Source organism: Triturus cristatus, chromosome 5_1 (assembly GCF_964204655.1).
Source record: "Triturus cristatus chromosome 5_1, aTriCri1.1, whole genome shotgun sequence".
Lineage (NCBI taxonomy): Eukaryota > Metazoa > Chordata > Amphibia > Caudata > Salamandridae > Triturus > Triturus cristatus.
In genome coordinates this window covers 135,288,791-135,311,792 of record NC_140587.1, presented here as the reverse complement: position 1 = coordinate 135,311,792, position 23,002 = coordinate 135,288,791, and the positions used below count along the sequence as shown (strand labels likewise).

Sequence of the window (23,002 nt, the reverse complement as noted above, 5' to 3'; positions counted from 1 at the left end):
TACTCTTCCACGATAGGCTGTGGGAAACTACCTGGTTGGGGGCCGTCTATTAAGTAGTTGGGGTTCAGCCTTTTCATTGTACCCCGGCGTTTAAGCTTGCTGCCCTCCTTGTATGGCACCTTTTCAGTTCCTGAAAAACCAACACCGATTGTCCTGAATAAAGTTGGACTATTGGAACCTGTAACAGCCATGTGGTCTAGTTCATACTAAAACCTGTTTACCAGAACATCTGTGCATCACTCCTGCCTCCATGTGTGTGGTCACTCTTCTTCAGCCAATCACTGCAAGGGGGCTTCCTTGCTTGTACTTATGGTTGCTACAGCATAAAGGTAGGAGGTGATCTGTGTGCCACCACACCCCAAACTGAGTCTTTCTGGAAAGCCTTCATGCCTTATATGGAGTTGGTTTTCTCCATACAGCAGCTGGCTGGAATACACAGAAATCTGCACCAAGCCACCAACCCCTAGTTTTCCAGGAAGGACCCAGTGCAAAAGCTCGCTTCTCTAAATGTCCAGATTTCAAATAAAGCTTCTCTTTGACTGGGAGCCCTCCTTTTCCAGTTCCACAGCACAATACAAGTAGTGAATCCTTTCAGCTAGTATGTTGAATCCCGCTAATAACCTGTGTGGAACTGACAAGCGCCTCCTTCAGTATGTACCGAAATAATGCCCATTTGCACTCCAGCCAAGACCAAGCTGTACAATGGGATCTGCTGAACCATGTTCTGCCTGCATGCAATTACCAATGACTACAAAGTACCCAAGCAAAGGAAGACACCAGCCCCAATACCGGGACTGCAATGCCAGCCCTCTGATACCGCGGAGGCGCAGATGAGGACAGTCTGCTCAGCCACAGAGGACACTTGCTTACCAGCTGCGCCATGAACCGACGCAGAGGAGAGGCCTGAGCGGTGACCCCTATTGGCAGAGTCAGCCTCTCTTCACCCAGGATCCTTTGCACCCCTGAAGCCTTGGGATCACCCTTGAGATGCTTTGAGATAGCGACCAGTAGATCCAGGGACACAGACCTGCTTAGTAGATCAACAACTTCTGGCCATATAGGTGTGAGACCCAGGACACACTCAGGGCTCCAGAAATATGAGAGAAGTGGTCAAGTACCAGTTTAACCCCTAAATAAACAATAAGCACCAGAAAGGGGACCAGTCAACTTTTGCAAAGGCCTTTCCTCTGCGCAGCAACGTGTCGCTGTGTTTTTAGTAACTTTTGATCCGTTTTTAGCTGTTAACAAATCTGCAGATTATGCAGCAGATGGATTGTGCGACACGTATGGTAAATCCATTCTTGTGCAAGAAACTCAGTGGCCACAAACTGGGAAGCCTTCTTGCCAGGGTGTCTGCTGCCTGAAAGAAATGTAAACGTGTGCATTTGGTTAATCTGCAAATGTAAAGGCTGCTAAGAAGCCGGTATTGGCTTCAATTGATGGAATGACTCCTAGAGTATTCTTTTTGTGAGGTATTGTAAGGTGACAAGATGAGCTGTGGAGTCTGTTTTTAATGGACTGTTATTAAAAACATTTGCACTAAGTATAATCTAGATATTACTCAGATGTATATTTTGGAAGCACTTGTTTTTCAATCTTAAGCCTAAATCTTTTTCTTCACTTTGTGGCAGCCGATCTTATACTGTGTGTAATGCCGTACATATTCACAGTGCTTTGTGTCACAGACTGGGGCTTTGTAACACTAAAAACATGTCCCCACTGCACCAACCAGAATTCAGTTCTGTGCCTGTCTGGCTACACACACAGATACCTGCAGCGATCGCATTAAGCAGTGCAGGTATAACATAAAAAGTGTATCTCTCACTGATTAATTTAAACTGCATTTATTTCATGTTTAAGATGTGTTCTATTACACATGCAGTTACTTGAGGGAGAGATATAAACAACATAGCTACAGAATATTTTGTTCTTTAGCCACGCCTTTGATCCCGCCCCCATTTGAGTAAGGATCACAGTTCCCAAGCTTTTTTTTAATACACTACAACCGCTGTTGTTCGAACATGAAGGCTAACCGAGTGGTTAGTGTAGCTCAGCTTAGGAACGACTTCTCTTTGTGGGCCTGAATCACATAGGGACTTACGATCGTTAAGTTACGAGTGCGGAGTCTGCGCACTCGGGCGGAGTATCAGCACTCGTGCCAGGATTTTCCGCACTGAGCACTGCAGTGTGGAGATTCCACCCCGAATGCGGAGACTCCGTACTCGTAATTTTACAAGCCGCAAGTCCCTCTGTAAATAGGGCCCTATAATCCGAACCCTACATTTTTGTCAGATTATTTAGCTTTCTTATGTTTATGCAAGGCACGAGGGCCCAACATAGACCCAGGAAAGCTGGAGGAGTGTCAGAATTCCAGGCTAACCACTTCCCAGTAAATGACTTCCCTTTAGATTCATTTTAGGTGAAGATATCTGATGTATCCCGAAAACGAGGCGTTGATCCAGCCCGTCTGGACTCAGAATGGACACCCCAGTGCCAGGAACTTCTAGTTCTTATCCTCGTGCTTCATTTTGACTGGTTTACTATTGTGTTTTAATATTATAGCGATTTACCATGTTACAAGGTTAATGTCTGCAATGTAATCGTTTCATCTCCTATCTGTAAATATATTTCTATAATTTTATTGGAACCAAAGACTTGGCTCCAGAAAGCCTTATGCAGATTTGTTTCTTTACCGCAGTACATTTCAGCAACTATTTTATTAACATTTTTGGTACTTTGCAGTCAAGTGAAATTTACGTTATTGGAACAGGATCACAGACCATTGTCTACACAAAGGCTGGCTATTTCTTACTCAACTTCTCAAATACTTTGATATCTTGCATGCTTTATGAAAGATTAAGGGTATGCAGTTTTCCCACTCATCCAGTGCTTCATTTGAGCCATGGGTTACCAGTGCTCAGAGCCAGCACTTAATTGGTTTCCGGTGCTCGGCACCGGCACTTAATTGTCAACACCACACTTATGACAGTCTGCCACATGGTGGCGCTGCTCATCAAATCTAGAGATGAGCAGAACAATGGTTGCTTATGAATACAATACACATTAAAAGTTGGGTAAACAATGTTTACCCTGAAAGTTTTTCCCCGCTTGGAATCACAACGCGGTCGTTACAACGACTGCGTTGTGGTTCCGCATACCATTACTCCGCAAGTCAGAAGAAGGACTTGTGTTGGGTGTTGGATTTAAAATCCAACACCTTCCCTAGTGTCCGCACAGACTGGAGTTGGAATAGTAAATTATACTATTCCAACATCCAGCGCCCCCCCCCCCCTCCGCAAGTCGTTGTTCCAACTTGCGGAGTGATGGTATACGGAATCACAACGTGGTCGTTGTAACGACCACGTTGTGATTCCAAGCGGGGAAAAAGGCGGCGGAATAACGTCGTAGATTCAAAAAATTGCTAATATCTGCCTCCCCAGCCATTCCTTTAGCTTTGGAGGCCTGAAGTAATCTGCACTGTCGCACTTGCAGGCGAGAGAGATAGTAGTTGTTTTGGTACTGCCATTGAAAGCAATGTCCGGAGCAATGGGTGAGGCAAGCAGCAGTGGCCTCCTGGTCAGGGACCTGGCATTTATTATTTTACAAATTAAGCACTGCACCCACCACTCCCCTGGCAATGTTTTGCGAGGTTTCTACTTTTAAGTTTGCAAAGATGTGCTGTTTTAAGCTGTACATTTTAGTGGAATAGAAATGTAATTTCTTGTACATTTATGTAGAAATGTCTGAAGCTGCCTTTTGAGGCAGCTGTATAAGCACAATGCACAGGAGATGACTAACGTTTCTGCTACGAATATGTATTTACTTGGGAGTAATATTGTTGTGCATTGTGTGTCCTTTAAGTTCCTTCGGAGCTTTAAAAGCAGGGGAATAAAGCACAGCTGCTCGAAGAAGCGCAGGAGAGGCAGTATGCGTGGGCTCAGGAAGGGTGAGTGCCCACAGCTGGAGTTATGAGGCCACAGTGGGTGGTTGGCCGTCAATAAGAGGCGGATTCGCTCAGTCGTGAAACGTTTCCTGAAACACGTGACTGGGTTCAGACCTGAAAGGGGGGGGGGGGGGCTTAGAGCATTCCAAAGGCTTGGGCCTTGTGCGCAGATCTGCCTCCATGCTTCTCTAATGCAATCAGAGTTAAAGGGGCCTCCCTGCGAGTGACGTCACAAAACATCTCAGAACCCGAGCCGACATCAAACAAAGGAACATTCTGTAAAGTCTATTGTTAGTGATGCAGAACTATGTAAAGAGAACTGCCTGACCCCTAAAAAAGAATATGTCAAAAGTTGACAATATGTCAATAAGTAAATTATTGCAGAAGCCATGTTTTTAAGCGGATGTGGCAAAGTGAAAGAGTTGCGATCTTGGCTAAGATTTACAGACATTTCTGGAAAACAACTTTCTGCGCCCCTACGAGAAACAGAAAGGTTTAAAATCGTGATTTCTCTTCTTATGAAGACAATTTTTAATTGAAAAATGGGGCTTAAAACTCAATTGCAAACAATAGGACAGTCCCTTGGATCAGCTTCTCCCATTTTGTTGGCGTAGGGCGTCATCGCAGTGCCGCGGGCCTGGGCAGCATCTTGTTTCAAGCATCTTTTAGACGGGCTCCACCAGTCAGGGAGAGCAGGGGATTGGGTGACAAGCTGGCCTGATTTTTAAGTGCTCGTTTCTCATTGTTGATGGAAAAAAAATGACTACATTCCATTTGAATTGCAATTACAAAACAAACATTGGCAATGCCAATAGGTCTGGCCGTAGGAATGTGCCAGTTTTTGACATGGTCACCCTCACTATTTGCCTGGTACTTGAAGTGATTTTGACTGAAGTGCACCAGGTTCCTGCTCACCAGGTCCCCAGTGCCATATCTCTTTACCACAGCTGTACAATTGTACCCCTGTGGCAATACCTTTAAGTCCCTATTAAATGGTACCCAGGGCACGGAGGCTAAAGAGGGTCTCTAAGGGCTGCAGGCTGCATGTCGTGGTGCAGACAAAGGTGAAAACACAACATGGCACACCTTCCTGTGTGCCATGCCTGCTGACACTTAATACAGTATAGGTAAGTCACCACAACAGCAGGCCTTACAGCCCTAAGGTAGGGTGCACTATACTACACGTGGGGGCATAACTGCATGAGCAGATATACCCTTGTGCTGGTCAGCTCAATTTGCGCCAATACAAGTGGCCAGCCTCTTGTCCAAATCAACTTATCCTTGGATCAGCCTCTTGTCCAAATCAACTTATCCTTGGATCAGCCTCTTGTCCGGATCAACCAGGATCAGCCTCCTGTCCAGATCAACCAGGATCAGCCTCCTGTCCAGATCAACCAGGATCAGCCTCCTGTCCGGATCAACCAGGATCAGCCTCCTGTCCGGATCAACCAGGATCAGCCTCCTGTCCGGATCAACCAGGATCAGCCTGCTGTCCGGATCAGCCTGCTGTCCGGATCAGCCTGCTGTCCGGATCAGCCTGCTGTCCAGATCAGCCTGCTGTCCAGATCAGCAACCAGGCCTTGGATCAGCCTCTTGTCCAGATCAACCAGGCCTTGGATCAGCCTCTTGTCCAGATCAACCAGGCCTTGGATCAGCCTCTTGTCCAGATCAACCAGGCCTTGGATCAGCCTGTATTCCAGATCAATGAATCCTTGGATCAGCCTCTTTTCCAGATCAACCAGGCTTTGGATCAGCCTCTTCTTTGAACAACCAATCCTTGGACCAGCCTGTATTCCAGATCAACCAATCCTTGGACCAGCCTGTATTCCAGATCAACCAATCCTTGGACCAGCTTGTATTCCCGTTCAACAAATCCTTGGACCAGCCTCTCTTCCATATGAACCAAGCCTCGGATCAGCCTCTTCTCCAAATCAACCAATCCTTGGACCAGCCTGTATTCCAGTTCAACCAATGCTTGGATCAGACTCTTCTACATATCAACCAAGTCTTGGTTCTGCCTCTTTTTCGATCAACCAATCCTTGGACCAGCCTCTTTTCCAGATCAACCTATCCTTGGATTAGCATTTTTTCCAGATCAATCAATTCTTGGATCAGCCTCTTTTCCAGAACGAATTTTCGGATCCGCCTCTTCTCCAGATCCACCAGCCAATGGATCAGCTATTTCCTCAGACCAACCGATCTTTAGATCAACTCTTTCTCCAGATCCACAATCTTCAGATGGGAGGCTAATTCCATTGAGGGCACTGTGCTAATCCTTAATCTGTAACTTCTAAAAATTCACTGCAGTGCTCCAATCTTTAGACTGTACCCTTCTCCAGGTGCAACACAAATTACCTATTCCCGGATTGGGCACTTCTCCGGATTGGCCAATGAGCATTTATCCTTGGGTCACCGCTCCTCTTGGACCAATGCAAGACACCCATTGCTGGATTGGCCACTTCCCCATCACAAGATACCGATATTTCACAATATTTGCACTTCAAATATCAAGTCTCTTTGTGAGCATAATAAATCAGTTTAGTAGCACAAACCTGTACTTCAGCATTCTATGAAGCAGGACAGCTCAGGGCCAGGCTTTAAGTGGTAAGAAAAAAATGGGGGGGGGGTGGGGTTTAGGGAGGGTCTCTCAAAGGGGCATGACCGATATAACTAATGGCGTGGCTTGAAAGCACATGAACTGAAAATCTATGCTTAGCTTGCATCCAGACTGGTATTTTAATACTTCTGTCAATACATCTAGATATATAATACTGCAAGTAACATTACACTTACAACAAGCCAGTACTGTTGACTTTGTCAATAGTTGTTAGTCGCATAAGATAAATAAGCAACAACCATGGCTTCGTTGTATATAATAGTAAAAATGCTTCAGCTCTGTCATGAGGAGACTGTGAATGAACTAGAATGAGGGTCTTTGAAGTGGCATCAAAGGCATGAAGGGTGGTTACTGCTGCAGAGCTAAGGTTTATTTATTTCATCCTGAGGAATGGAGAGCCCGGTAGGGACCCGTCGCAGCACCTGCTTTTAATAACTGCCGGTACTGAGCACCGGCAGGACCCGCCCCACTAAAAACCCTGGCTCAGGGAGTTGAACGTTTGACATTGACACGTGTGCATGTCGCATGTTTGACTCAGCGCAAGACAGCTGAGCCTTTCATCCTTCCAAGGCCAGTACACTGAGCAGCATAGAGTGTGGTATATATGATAAAAAGTTAGTCATTCTGCTTGTTATGAACGAATTCACTGTCATCCCCCCAACAGCCATTGACTCATTTCCTCGCCTTAAATGTATACATGAATGTTCTCGTATAACGCAGACTACACGCTGAATCGCCTCTTGGTGATACCAACTTTTCAAAGATTGAAGGTGAATGGGACAGGAGACCAAATTATTTGTACAGTCACACAATGTGGATGGGATTCAAGGCCCGGCCTTTTGGTTGCATGTTTGCAGATTGGCCACCAGATGGCGCCTTCGACGAAATAAAGTGCGACTTGACATTGACAGTTTAGTTTTATTAATTAACCCATCAGTGTTCGTTTAGAGACGACAAAGGGCGGGGATAAGGGGGGGGGGGGAGAGGGAGGGGCGGTTTATAAACAGCGACATGCATATGACACACACTTTCTCTGCAGCTGTCGCCCAACCTACTAAGCTCTGTTCCTTACTATGTCACTTGCTGTTCACATTCCGCATACATGGTGTCGGGGCTGACTGGCAACTTTTCCCTGCCGCAAAAACCTCTTCTTGGCCACCCTCAGAGGGGTTTCCTCGGGTTCCTCGAGTCCTAAGACTTCCCTCTGTCCCCGGCTGTCAACAATGGGTCCTCTGTTCCTTTAGAGGGGGGCTCTCCGCCAGCCGGGGGCCTCTGCTGCACTAACTTCTCACCATTAATCAGCGTCGGGCTGTCAGGCGGAGCGCGCGCACAATGGGCAGCGCTTTATAGGGCCTGGGTGAACGGAAGGAGAGGCATTTACGACAAGGGGTACAACTGTTCTGTCATTCAACAGGAAGAGGGTGTGAGCAGACAGTGCAGGCCCGGGAAGGATGAAGGGGGCAGAGGGCGAGGGAAGGAGGGGGCCCGCAGGGGTGATGGGAAGGCATTCTGAGGATCAGGAGGCCCAGGAAACATCTATTCAGCATCATTCTGCACTCCAACCTGTCCGCTTCATATGTCTTCAAACTTAACAGGTTCCAGACTAGCTCCATTAAGGGTGCTCTGCATGCATCAGACCTCATTAAGGGCCTGGGGAAATAGGATCGCCCCCCCCCCGCCACCACCGCTATAAATGGAAATATAGAAGTGCTGGTACTCACTCTGCAGAGTACCGACATGCGCCTGAGAAGTGCCGGTACTTTTCCATTAAGTGTATGGAAAAGCACGGACTGTCAGGAGGCGCGCCATTAGGACATGGCCCCCCTGGGTACCCGGCCACGCCCTCTCTTGATCCTCACCCTCTCGTGGTCCTCACCAAAGGATGGGGCGTGTCTACCGCAGGATTTACTTCCGGGAAAATGCAACACCGTGACGTTACTTCCGGGGCGGGCGACGAGGGGGATGGAGAGGGCGGGGATCTATTTCGGGCAACTTGCCTAGGTCCTCGCCTCTTCCTTACGGCGCTGGCCCCTGTGTGCAGGGCAATCCGTGAATCTCCCACCCACCCATCCCCAGAGATAGAGCTTGGGTAGGCGTTGGGAAGTTGGAAAGAGAATGGCGGTAAGGAGGCCACATAAATTGCCTTACATTGTTAAGGGGACTCCTCCCGCAAACTCCCTAGGCCAGCACTGAGGGGGCGAGACCGTAAGCTCACCCCAGAGAGAATGGAGACATCGGCTGGGGGCAAGGGCGCCAGTTTACAAACTAGGGCATGGGGCATCTGCCCCTGGTTATTCCCTACGAGCCCCGATGGGCAGCCTGGTGGTGGAGGGGTGGGCCCCTCAGGTGGCGGACAAGGACCATATGGCGGGGGCTCACCTCTCAAGGACGCAGGTGGGTTGCGCCTTGCGTGGTTCTAAGTCGGTTAGGGACGCGAGCCAGAAGGCCCCTTAGTGCTGGAGCAATAGACAACATCCTTTGGGTACATAAATTGAGTTCTGTCAGACTTGCTGATGGATTATGATTTTAGGATCAACTTAAATGTAATTATTGTTTAGCGATTGAATTTGATAAATCCCTATTGTAAAGAATTGTATTAAAGTTATATATTGTCATGTTTGTGTGATGGTTTGTAATAAACATGGCCTCTTTTACCCACAACTCAGGTCGTCAAGTATTTAATTGTGGGTTTGGACAGGGACGGGGCCGGGAGCCAACCTGGGGGGTCCGGGGGCTAATGCCGCAGTGCTGAGAAGTGCCGGTACTTTTCCATTAAGTGTAATGCTGCAGTGCTGAGAAGTGCCGGTACTTTTGCATTAAGTGTAATGCAGCAGTGCTGCGAAGTGCCGGTACTTTTCCATTAAGTGTAATGCAGCAGTGCTGAGAAGTGCAGGTACTCTCCCTTTCAAATTAAAGAAGTGCAGGTGCGCAGCACCGGACAGTACCTCCCCATTTAAAGCACCATGGTGGAGGCCACGGACTCCTCTTCCCACCTGCACCATCTTCAAACCCATCTTCTACACGGCCTTCGCAACTGAGCACTACCCACCCCGCGGAGCTGGCTGACTAGCTAACCTTCGCTCATAGGTTCCACATACATCAGTGAAACCCTTTAATGTGAAATGCTTCAGAATACCGTAGAGATGTAATATAGTCCCTCTTGCATCGCGTTGCAAGCGCTGCATGGGAGGCGCACTGCTACACCACACAGCCAATAGAATGAGGTGAGAGGGCGATACTACTGTGTGGGGCAGAGCCGTGCCCACTCTGTAGATATGTGAAAGAATGTGTACTAATAGGTCATGCAGAAAGCTACACAGTCAAGCCAGACCTAAAAATGAAAAACAAGGCAACAGGCCTCTTCCACCGATGAACCCAGGATCTGGAACAACATCACCGTGTCCACCAAGACCACCCCAACCCTGCTCCATTTTAGGAAACTGCTGATGGCGCCTTGTTAATGCACACTGCGGCACAACACAACAACGGACCCAGTCTGCTCTCAAAACCCAGCAAGCACTCCAACCACTCGCAGACTTTACCTTTACCTTTGACCCTGTACAGTGCTCAGCTGCCTTTCCGCTAGGTTCGAGCTATAGAATACCACCAACATACACACGTTTTGGTACAGTATAGGATGACCAGACGTCCCCGTTTTCGCAGGACGGTCCCCGTTTTTGAGGAAGTGTCCCCGTGTCCCGACACTTTTCTCCAAGTGACTCAAATGTCCCTGTTTTCAAACAGTGTCCCCGTTAAACACATAAATGTCCCTGTTTTTCATTGTTCCGGTTGAGCATGCGCGTGCATGCTCTCTTTGCACTGTTTACGGCATGTGTCGTCACTGAGGTGAGCGCTGTAGCAAGAAGTGAAATCCTTTGAAGAGAGACATTTTACACGCAGCGCCACCTACGTCATCATGCCAGCCAAAGTTTCTTCTTTGGATAAAACAATATTTCTTCGTCCTGTTGCTTGCATTCATAGTCATACAAACTTTTCAGTAGCCCTTATGCATACCGTGCAAGGATTAATGCATTGCTCATTGCATGTTTTATTCATAACCAATTGATGCATGCTTTGTGTTCTCCATATCAAAGCTATGACTTGACCTTTTGACTGACCTTTCAGATCACGGCAAACTGTTTAGCTGGAAAGGACTTAAAGGAGCAGTATTAACACCTGTGGGAGAGGCGAGCAGCGCTGCTCGAGCTTTTTGCTCAGGTCTTCACACTATTGCACTATGAGATGATACCAATGGCTAGAGTGCACTATACATACCCCAGTAAAGTAACATGACATCTCAGCAGTGACTACGCAAATGTGGGAGGACTGTGTGGTCGGCCAGCCCTTGCCACCCTAAGGCAGTAATACCTGGAGAGAAGTTTTATTTTGTGCATTGGTCCATGGCTGCCATTTGGCAATTTAGCATTCCGCAGTTTACCTCCCATGCTTTTCTGTCATGAGCAACTAAGCAACATTGGTGAGTTGTACTTTACGTAGTGCTGACGCGCAGCTATAGAAACGAGCATTGATAAAGCTAGTAAATCTGGCGTTTGCTAGCCTGTGATGTTTTATTGATTTTTGGAAAATATATGCTATAGTCCTTAAAAGTGTAAATGTAATAAAAAGTACTAATGCTGCTGTGTGAAGGAGAGGGTTGCCAATAAAAGACAGCGGATTTGTTGTCTGTAATGCTTCATCTCGGTCTGTGGAGGGAGCTGTAATTGTAGTCCTTTTTCTATGTCTATGACAGCTGTCAAATAGTCCTACTTTAAGTCGATGGTTACTGCAAACCATAGTCCTACTTCTATGTCTATGACCTGTCCCCGTTTTTTGTTTTGAGAATCTGGTCACCCTAGTACAGTATTCACCCACCCCCTCCTGGGCAGAGGCCGGAAACACTGTATTCAAAAGCAACGTGTGCGAGTGCCTCGCCTCTGAATTAAAGTTTACACACGGACAATGAATGAAGGGAAATGTATAGAGCACATGGTTACCCAGGGGCATCCCAGCGCTATGACGATGACATGTCTCCTGTCTCTGCGGAATAAATACCGCAAAAGGTCTGTGTCCTCAGTAAACCCAAGGGGTTGCTTCTTTGCTGGAACCGTGTGGTCCAGTGTTCTTTAAGTCGTCGTTGTTGAATCTCCAACTTGAGATCTGAACCGATTCCACGCAGTTTGCAACGCTTTTCAAAACCAAACTGTTGAGACTTGTATTTAACTCTCATTTAAAATAATTGTATTAGCATTCAAGAAGGGTATTGTGTGCAGTCCAGGTACCAGGTTCGCTGCCCAGCAGTGTCATGTAGTATAGTTTAGGGTGCAGGAAAATATATTTCGCAATATTGGATATCCAGGCGGATTATTGTTCTTTTTTCTTTTACAATATAGAACTAGAAACCAAAAAGGAGTTAAGCAGGTTTTTCCTCTCGCACCCTGACCCGTAGGCTTAGCAACATTGAGGTACGTCCATAGAGGCACAGCTGGACAACACGTGTCGCGTTTGTAGGGTTAAAGGAATAGACTCTAGTATGGAGCTCAACTTACCGAAACCGGTTGTACCTGAAGGGCATCAGATATGGTCACTCACTCTACCCTTTTCAATGCCCACGTGCCCTCACCACTCATTCGTTGGATTCCTCCCATTAAGTCAGAACTCTAAAGCAATCGAAAGGTGACACCTAGGACTTTAGAAAACTCCTTAATAAATATATCCTCATTTTCACGCGCTTGTGCCCATGTGCAGTGTACGGAGACCTGCACCCCACATTTGGGCACCTGCAAGTACAACCGACTACCCACCCTGCAAAATAAAAGCTACGCGTGTGTGTAAAGATCAGTGCCCAGCTGCCCTTGACTCCAGTTTGACTCTGCACTAATCCGTGCACCGACTGGCCACTGCTCATGCACTTCCTACGCCATCAACCCGGTTCAGTTCTGGTACATTTAATCTAAATCATTCTCACCAGGGCAACATTTCCAAAAAGTATATACCAAAGCTTATACAAGCATTGCCACTCAATGAATGACAAACGACAAATATCTCACATTTGAAAGCAAAGAATGGGAAAAATACAGAATAAAATGTACATATCAATGCTTGCAATTCATCAAAGTCCCAAGCTTCATACCAATGCCCATCAATCACATACAACAAAGAGTTTTTGTTAAAGCCCTTTCTTTTCAAATAAAAACAGAGGAGGGAGGCAGCACTAGAAGAGAAGAGGTCACTGGCGGGGTCAGGGACAGGACAAAGAGGGATACAAGAATCAGTGATTAATAACTCTACAAACGCTGACCTTGCGGTAAATAAACACTTATTGACGGCATCCATTTTGGATCGCACAACACATGGAGAGGACTTGAAGCACAAGCTGCCTGCAGGGACATTTTACACACAAACAATAAACATCGCTGGTGCCACCATCACAAAGGAGTTCAAACCAACACAAGCATTTTCATCAGAACCTGCGAGTCCAACTATAGCTACATATTTAAGAAAAGTCACAAAGGAGATGGAAGCAAGAGACTTAGCCACTGAAACACAGAGTTACAAACTAACAAAAATACAAAGATGTAGGTTAGCGGTGTTGGTTAATGAGAAGTGCATTGCTAGGTGTGGCCTCGATCAATGGGTTTGTTGACAATGTTAAATAAAACTAAATATGTAGAGGGATTGATTGTAAATTTCATGACATTGAAACTTGATAAAGAATCTACCGTGGCGTATGAAAGGAATGTAGACAAAAGTAGGCTTTGAAGTTATAAACCACGATAGAAAGTATAGTCCCTACAAAAATTCTACAAATGTCACACGAGTACACCATGGAGGCACAGTGTATCCTAAGAGGACTTATCGTTTCCAACATAAGTCATTTGTGTGAATTTATTCTTGTATCCATTGGCAATTATGCGATCATCGGATAGGTGTGTGTCAGACTCAAAGACCGCAATCAAAGTTACTCTGCAGCAGAGCACGTCACACAGTGCAATAGTCATGAAGATGGCTGCTTTGTTTGTGTATGAACTAGGGAAATCTCAGCCTACGATGAGGAGTTGAGCGAATAAGGTAATAACCTTCCAAACTGAGAACTAATACGGATTATGCTGGACACCAACAGTTTATGCACCTGTGTGACACAATGTGGAGACTACATATGTAATTTGAATTTATGGCAGAAGAAGAGGGTGCCGATACATAATGTTTGCTTTCTCCTTATTACATCTTTTACTATGGAAATCATTTTACAATAAAACATAGTTATCATTATGTGGTATGGCATCAGGTTCATATGTGGTTCACACCTCTGCAAACTTGTATAAAAGAGATTTGGAGGAATACAAAAACTTGATTAATTTACAATTAGATTATTGCCAATATCTTCCAGACATGGAAAGGGTCAAAAAGTAAATTTAGGGCTTTCAACTATTCTTTAACTAATTTCAGATAACAATAACATTCACTTTGTACACATACATTTATGTAAAGAACGTTATAGATATTCCTGTAAAACTGTAAATAAGAATTGTATTTGACTCATCCACAGATTGCCACAACATTTTACATTATTTAAATTTCTAAAGAAAATAAAACAATACCAAAAACGAATTTTGTCGTGCTCCTTCAAATTATATCTAACAACAATCCTGACCATTCAAAATGATATTAATTAAAACATGATTTGTGAAGCCTATAAGCCTTAACTACCGGAGACAGCTTTAAAATAAGTAACGGTTTAAAAACAATAGTGAAACTGAAAGTAGAGAACATGAACCCTAGAAGTGGTGACTTTGACTAAACATACATGGGATAGTTACAAAGTTTGAAATGAAATGATGAAACAGAGGTCAAAGTGTCTAGATGACCAGGAAGCAAAATCTATTTAGGAATGCGCCAATATTTGCAGAAACAAAAAACTAGAGTTCATGGTGAATGTCAACTGGTGTCTGTGTGTTCACGGACATAACGATATCAAAGAAAGCGCCTTCCTTCATTCCTTTGTGCCCAGCAATGTAATCCATTACAAGAGGCCATGACCTTTTTATCCATTCACAGGACACCAAACACAAATGCCCGACTGGATAACTTGTGAATCAAAGTGCTGTACACTTAATGAAAAGGGTTTGGAAATTGGTGGACTCTGAAGAAATCATACGCCGGATGAAAAGCTCCAGTTGTGAAGCTCTTTTTGACAGACGAGTACAAATATATTCACTTTTTTAGGTGTTGAATGAACGCTCGAAAGAGAGGATTCTTTCACTGTGAAACTCTCAGAATCAGAAACTTTATGTCTGAAGGTCCCTGAAAGGTCTTAATGTATTGACCAATTATTTACGTCATCTTCGATTGACGAGCAATGGTCAGCAGGTCTAGACTTTGATTAATTATCATGCAGCGATCATTATATCTTAATTGTATGTTAATTTGTTCCCATTTTAATTTGGACATGCAACTGGATGGGATAGTTTCTGACATTCAATGAGATACAGTGTTCTGCTGAATAAAGCACTTTGGCCATCGCAATGGGTGCAACAGTGCTATATAACGACAAATAAAATACAATACTATGTTATACATCTTTTAGCGGTAATGCTATAGTACAATGACACAAATTAACTATTTGAACTACACATACCACAATCCCATGGGGAGAGGCATCTGCAAACTTGTATTAAAGAGATTCGGAGGAATAAAAAAACGTGACTAATTAACAGTTAGATTATTGGCAATATCTTCCAGGTATGGAAATGTTAAAGAATATATTATGGGCTTTCAACTACCCTTGAACTAATTTCAGTCAGCAATAAAATTCACTTTGCACATAGAAATTAATATACAGAAAGATGTAGATATTACTGTAGAATTGTAAATTAGAATTGTATTTGAATCATTCACAGATTGCAACAAAATTATACATTTTTTAAATTTCCAAAGGACAAATTCAAAAAAGCAAAACATAACACTAATTTTGTCATGGAGTAAAGCTGGTGTCCAAGAAACCTGTCAATGGTGCCATGTCTCAAAATGTAGTGTAAAAATGTGATTATGAGAGAAAATGGAGGTGATAGTTTTGAATAAACAATCGTTCTAATAAAATGGCACATCAGTAGTGTGCGATTTATTAGAACATGACAAAGGGATTCTCAAAGCCCCGGCTCGAGCAGTAGTTCGTCAGCATGTTACACTGGTCGCCTGTTTTGAATAATGTTATTTTGATGTGGGTAGTATCGACGTTAACACTTTCAGCGAAAACACTATCCATAATATAGTTTGTGGCCAAATCAGGCACCAGTAGCAACCGATTGCCCGATCCGTACTCACGGAGAAAGCAGCATCCTCAAAAATGTCACTACACTGCCGCTTCGTTGATTTCAAAGCGACCTTCGACCGGGTGCCTAGGGACCGGTTATGGCACAAATTACAAAAATGGGGAATTCCGAGTGATCTGTTAAAATCTATAATTCATCTCCATTCAAACACTTGGATTCACATCAAGCTGGGTGAGGGGGTCACACGTTTCAAGAAAAATACAGACTTCCTGTGGGGTCAAACAAGGGTGTGTGTTGGCCCCCCTCCAATTCAACCTTTTTGTTTCTGATTTATCCCATCTATTAGACAAAGTCAACTCTCATCCCCCCAACTTTGTGCATCCCGAGTTAGTCATTTGCTTTATGCCGACGATCTTGTTTTATTCAGCCATACGAGGGTCGGTTTACAGAGACTCCTTGACCAGCTGCTCTCTTTCACATCAAGTAATGCTCTGGAACTAAATCTTTCAAAAACAAAAGCTATCACCTTTGGGAATTGGAAGCAGCAAAATGATGGGTGGTTCTTCAATGGCAAAAAAATTGAAACTGTGACATCGTACAAATATTTGGGCATCAATATAGATTCCAAGGGCTCCTTTCTAAAACAGAAAGAAGTGGTCAAAGCAAAAGCATCGTCTCTCGAAGCAGCATTGATGGAACTTTCGACACAGCTACATGGCCCTAGCTTATCCCCCCTCCTGACAGTCATGAAGGCAAAGGTCACAAATTATCTAACCTACAGTCCAGAAATAATGTTGGGGAGCAATTCTTTAATGCTGAATAAAATAACAACTAGAATTTTTACACAAGCTTGGCACCGCCTGAAATCAGCATCACCAGCTCAGATCAGGCTCGAGTTAGGCCTTTTGAACCATGAGGGCGTCGGAGCAGGCGCATTCATCAAGTTGTGCGATCGATTGCGCAACTCAAGGGAAGGAAGCCTGGAGGCCATGTTGTGGCAAAAAATATCAGCCGGCCAATCCAGTCAAAAATATCGACGTTACCTTGAACACTCCTTGAGACTGCTTGACTGTCTATTAAAAGAAGTCTTCGACTCTGGTCTTTCCATCGGGACAGGGCACAATTGTCTAAAAGAAAACAAGCCTGGTCCATAATCGCGGAGCTTAAACCCAGATCAGAGGCCCCCTATCTTTCAAGTACTTATGCAGCCGTCTGGAAGAAAAGATTTATGGTACTGAGGATGGGTGAATGGCCCCCTTTTAAAACATCTGCCAACATGGCACCGCTCAAATGAGGACATTAAATGTAGGGGCTGTGGTCATCACTCAGAAACAATTGAGCATGTGGTGTGCGTTTGCCCTGCATTTCTTAATGACAGAAGGAGGTTGGTGCGGGGCGAATGGATCAAACACGTAGTTCGATCATGTCGGCAATCTATCATAGCAGCAATGAATCCCAACAATACGATGCTTAACATTAGGTTCACGAAATTTGTCATTAAACCTGCAAAAAACGTACATCTGCAGGTTTACAAGAACCATCGTCATAATTTGTACATCTATGACCAAACCGGGGCTCACGTGTTCTTTATTATATCTCGAGACACTTATCGATGGTGCCTTTGTTTGTTTACCTTTGTTTGTTTAACTGAAAGTTAGGGCTGGGTTGCACACCCATCAACAAGGTTATTATATTTGAAATATATTTTAGCTTGTTTCTTGCTCACTTTTAAAAAATATTTTGTACCACTGTATTCTTTTAATACTTTTAACTTTTTCTGTTGTATTTAAGATGAATAGTGTTTTCTTGCTTATTTTTTATTCTAATTGTCATGATTTTAAGTAATCAAACAATACATACGATCCGTAATATATTCATGTGGATATTATTATTAAACTGATTTTTCTTTCTTCTATGGAGTACTGATGTTGTATCTTTAGCTGTTTAGTTACACAAAAATACATAACTGCTCCACTTCCCAGATAAGGGTGACTGGAGAGAGATTCTTACATTATTAGGATCTGACCCGCTAATCAACAGGCAAATGCTGGGCAGGTCAAATGTCCTATGAGCTGCCTTCACCCTCTCTGACCCCCACATATTGGTTAAGGAGTGGGAGTGGCTGTGTGTTTAAATGACAGTGTGTAAACTCACATTGAAAGTGCCGCTTCAAGGACTCCACTTGTCATGGTGGTTGGGCACAAGAACAATGGAGAAACTAGGCCCCGCACAGAGCACCCATCTGCACCGGTAACACTGTGGCTCCCCGCTTCTGCATGCAGTATGGGCTTTTGACAGTAAGTACCAGTTTACAGAATTTGTATTTTTCTGTTATGGTAATGATGCAGTTAATGGAATCCTGGTTTTAAAGAAGTCACCAGACTTCACTATCATAAAAACAAGCATTGGCAAAGGCAACAGGTTTTACCAAGCACAAAATTACATATTTCATGAGAATGTATGCAATATGTAAAAACCATCGAAAAACATATAGAAAATAAATAAAGGAGTGATCCAGTAGCCCAGACACACCAACTCTGGTACTGCACTGCTGTCTTTTTCAGGCGGCTGTGCACATGTGATCAGGCAAAACGTCATTACTCAGGGGATCAGCCAATGGAAAAAGTGGGCCGACCCAATGCCCCAGGCTGAATGTGATAATGAGCGGAGGTATAGTGTGAATGACATTTGAACAGACCAATGGATAAGGAGGGTTTATAGATAGATGTTTGGGGGGGCATGAGGCATACAAAACAGCTAATGGTGTCTCTAGGTCAGACCTACAAAAAGTTCTACAGGAGGTCTTGTCCTTTCTGTGCTGACCTCCACTCTGAAACATCCCACCCTTCTCCTTTAGCATGAAAGAAAATCACCCAGCATTACAAAAGCGCCTTAAAAGTTTTTTTCCCTTTATAATGCACTTGTGTAGTTCTCCCCACCTCATCTGTTCAGCACCAGAAGCCTCCCATGGCGATCATACATTCCGTGAAGTATTTAACATACCACACAGAAGAACTGGCCAAGAAGTCCATTCAAGGAGCTTTAATAGCCATCCCTGCTAGCCAGCTGTAGCCTCGCCCCCGCACCTGGGAGGCCTCACCCTCCGTCTCACACCCTCCCTGTGCTATGTGCAGAATGCGCCGCTGCTGCCAGCTCGAACCCGGTCTGCTTTCAGTGCAGCGGGTGAGGAGGCGGGCCTGGGGTACCTGCCCGATTCCACCCACATCAAGTTCCGAGCATAAGGAAAATGCACAAGATGGCACAGACGCCAACAGGGAAGACTTCGGCCACCTGAGAGGTCTGCAATGGCTCCTCGCCATGATCCGGGCTCCTGGTATTTCTTCTTTTCTTTAACATTTCCATCTGTATTCATCCATATTTATTCTTGGGCCATCTCAGTGGTGTTTATCCATATTTATTTTGCGTTTTGAGAATAAATGAAGCTGTAAAATGGTATATTTTTACGTTTATTTAACTCTTGAACTTGCCCTCATACATGGATGCCTTTTATGTTTTAGCAAATGAAGCAGCCACGTATAACAAAAGACAACACTCACAGGTACATATTAGCGCTATATTAAAAATATATGTTAACATATGCCTGATTTTTAACTCCCCCTGCTCTCCGTCTGCTCATCTGTTGGCCCGGAACTCACGCAAGCCAGCATGGAGAGTCTCTCACAAGAAGCACCATTTTCAGTATTTTCCACTTTTAAAAATCAATACAGACAAGAAATTTCTTGTATTTATCTGTAAAAATCACCAAAAATGGAAAACTGGGAGCCTAAGCTGTGATGTAGCCGGGGTGCATGGACCCTAATGCAAGCAGGGGAAATGACACCCGTGCCATCATCTGAGCAGTAACATACAGCCATAACTGGGGTACTGCAGCCCCTCACATCCCAGGAACCTGGTGCTCCTGCACATGCTGCACTATAGGTAGCTGCGCCCTTGCTCCCAGGAAATGGAAAGTTGCAAAGTTTTTCCTACACAAGCCTCCTGAAATGTTGCGTTTTTCCCAAGCATGTGGAGGGTGCAATGTATAAATGACAGGAAAAACCTCCAGCAGCGGTAGGTGCATCGAAAAAACCTCAACAGAACCCCTCTTTTAGTGGAAGAAGTCTCTTGGGAAATAATTATTTCACTAACATTTTTTTTGCAAGAATATTTGCAAAATGTACCGACCTTTACAATCGCTTTTCAACCTTCAGAAGTTTTTACTCTCATCCACATACTTGGATTCTATATTTCGTCCACACCATAGCGCTTCGTTAAGGTGGGTGGGCGGAGTCTAGCAGGCACAGACAGGGTCATGGCTGTGGAGTCCGCATCCAAACTATCAACAGAAATAGATCCCCCAATCGAGGTTCAGAGAGCTTCTTAAATTTCATGTCTTCTAAGAATAGTTACTGTTTAATGTGGACAACTGAAAACGCAGCGCCTTGAAACAGTTTACTGGTAAGTGTAGGAAAGCGCTATATAATTATCAACACGATCAAATACACAGTCACTCAACGAGGCCAGGAACACAATGTGGGCTGGGAATGAGGCCTTGAATGTGGTGCAGTGAGTGAGGTACAGAAAACAACGCATCACTCGCTGTGGCAGTCTTAGAGACACCATTGCAACCTGAATATTCACCAGCCAAGCCCAGGACTTGCCTTACTGGCGACACACATATTGTGCCTCACACAGCGCGGGTCTCTGATAATATATTGTACAGCGGGCAAGAACCATTGCCATGAACTAAAGCAGCTCAGTGACAACTGGAACACGTCCTCACTGTTCACAACGAGGCTGAACCAAGATGGCGCGGACCAAATACCGTGTTGTCCAAACCGAGGTACAAAATACCACCACAACAAAGGGTCACTTTCATTGCCCCAAGCAGGGCCGGCACACTGAGGACTGGCACATTCTACTAACCCAACACTGGCTGACACATGTTATGCCACTGAGGTTTGGTATGTACTAGGTCACCGAGTCACTGAGTGTCAGCACATAGCCACCGAGCGGTGGGCAGTGAATGTCAACCCTGATGAAGGCTGGAACAAAATGTATACATCAGACCTGATGAGGACTGCCAAATATCTCCATCAACGAAGACCAGTGGACACCATATCAAGAGGCAAATATCAACACAGAAATACTGCACATACCACCCACTGAGATCCAGTATCTATTCAATGATGGCCAGAAAACCCCATCCCAACAACTGCCGAAACACGTCTCCAATGACAGATGGCACATATCAAACCAAAGACTGTCACTTATGTCTAGCTAACGACAGCAGGCACAGGAAGGCTACCGCCTATCAGCCTTATGAGGAATGGCACACACTATGCCACTAAAATTTGGTATATGTTAATCCATTCAGGGCCAACACAGCGCGACAAACTGGCGGGCAGTACATATTAACCCCAAGGAAGGCCGAAACACGTCACCACCGAAGAATTTCAGAATATGTCACGCTTGACGAAGCCTGACAAAAATCTCGAATGACAGGGGACACATCCAAAAAAGAGGTGGTAAATAATGCAAAGAGATTGCACATATCACTCAGTGAGAGCTGGTACCAGTTCAGTGCTGGTTGGCAACCACTGCACAACAATGGCCGACAATCGCTCCAAGGACAGAAAGCACTTACTAAACCAAAGATTTCTAGACTACAGCTACCCAACTGGCACAGAAAAGCTGCCAGTCCTTTGTGAGGTGGCACATACTACACCACTGAGCTCCAGCATACATCTATGAGGGTTGGCACATATCAACCCAAGAACGGGCAGTGCATATCCATCCAATGAGGACATTACATGCCACCTTATCTGGGGTCGGTAAATAACACAATGGTTGACACCAATGACAGGCAGCACGTATCAACACAATCGTTTCGTTTCAGAAATCTTTATTTCGATCACAGATCATAAAAGATACATGATAAAATATGGACAATTAAAAAAGTATTAAACATGATGTGATCCAATGAATTAAGACATTAAAATACATTAAGAGAAAAAAGAAAATGTGATGTACTGTACTAAAATCTGACAATAAGTCCATTTATACAAGTCTTTTCAGGACGCTGCTGCGGGTAAACCACATGGAAGTTAAGAATTTCGCAACTGCGAAAACGACAATGGGAGAAAGGTCTGACTTTAAGACCCTATAGGCTGGTTGGAAGGATCTGAAGCCCAAGTTCCTAAGTAACGGGACTAACCAGCGTTTCCTGCTCCTCTTGTAGCCCTTGCAGAAAAAAACGGCGTGAACTTCGTCTTCTTTCGGATGAGCACAAACAGGGCAGGTTGCTGTGGTGGAGCATGGAGACCAAGACGCTGTGAAAAAAGCTAGAGGAAGGCATCCATATCTCCATTGAAAGAATAATTTCCTCGTTAGCAGGGGGGAGATCGCATCCAGAGTACTTTCAAGGCAGTAGGCGTCTTTTGCTTTCAGGAATAAGTGGGTCAAGGATCCTTCACGGCTCTCGTTGATGGCTCTTGTGAGCATCAAATTGTAGTATGCTCTTGCGAGTGCCTTCTTTGAAATCTTTACACAGGATTTGGAAGGATCGGTCCATAGATCTGAATAGCCCAGATCCTCAAACCTGCCCTTGACATAGATCAGCCACGGAATCCTCGAGGCGTTCCGCAGCTGTAAGAATTCCTGAAGTTCCTCTCTATAAATTGAGAGATCAGAGCTACACCACAAACGCCTCCAAAAGGTTAGGGGTTTAAGACCTAGCTCCTCTGATATTGGTCTTACTCCCAGGTCTAATCTAAGAGGGAGTAATGGAGTGCTTTGAGGGAGGGCAGTTACCTGTCTCAGGAATTTATTTTCGGTGGACTGTAACTTTGGGACATGAATGTGACCCCAGATTTCACCCCCGTATGTAACACCCGCCCTCGCTTGGGTTTTGTATATATGAATAATTGGGGTCAGTGGACGGTAGAAAGATTTGTTCGCCAAGCGCAAAGTGCCACCCGCCAACTGTGCCAGTTTGATGGTCGCTTTGGCCTGATGAGACGTCCACGATAGATGTTCATTTAACGTGATCCCCAAATATTCAATATTGTGCACACGTTCCAATTGTGTTGTGCCGAGCCTGGGCGGGGCACGATTCTGGGGCTTGGGGTTCAGAATCATGAACTTAGTTTTTAGAGGGTTGATTTCCAGTCC

At 44.7% G+C, this 23,002-nt stretch overlaps 1 pseudogene; it reads right to left on the bottom strand.

Moving 5' to 3' along the window:
- Positions 1-6,038: 6,038 nt before the first annotated feature.
- The window catches only part of LOC146830405 (large ribosomal subunit protein uL6-like), a 53,007-nt pseudogene continuing 36,043 nt past the window's right edge, over positions 6,039-23,002 (bottom strand).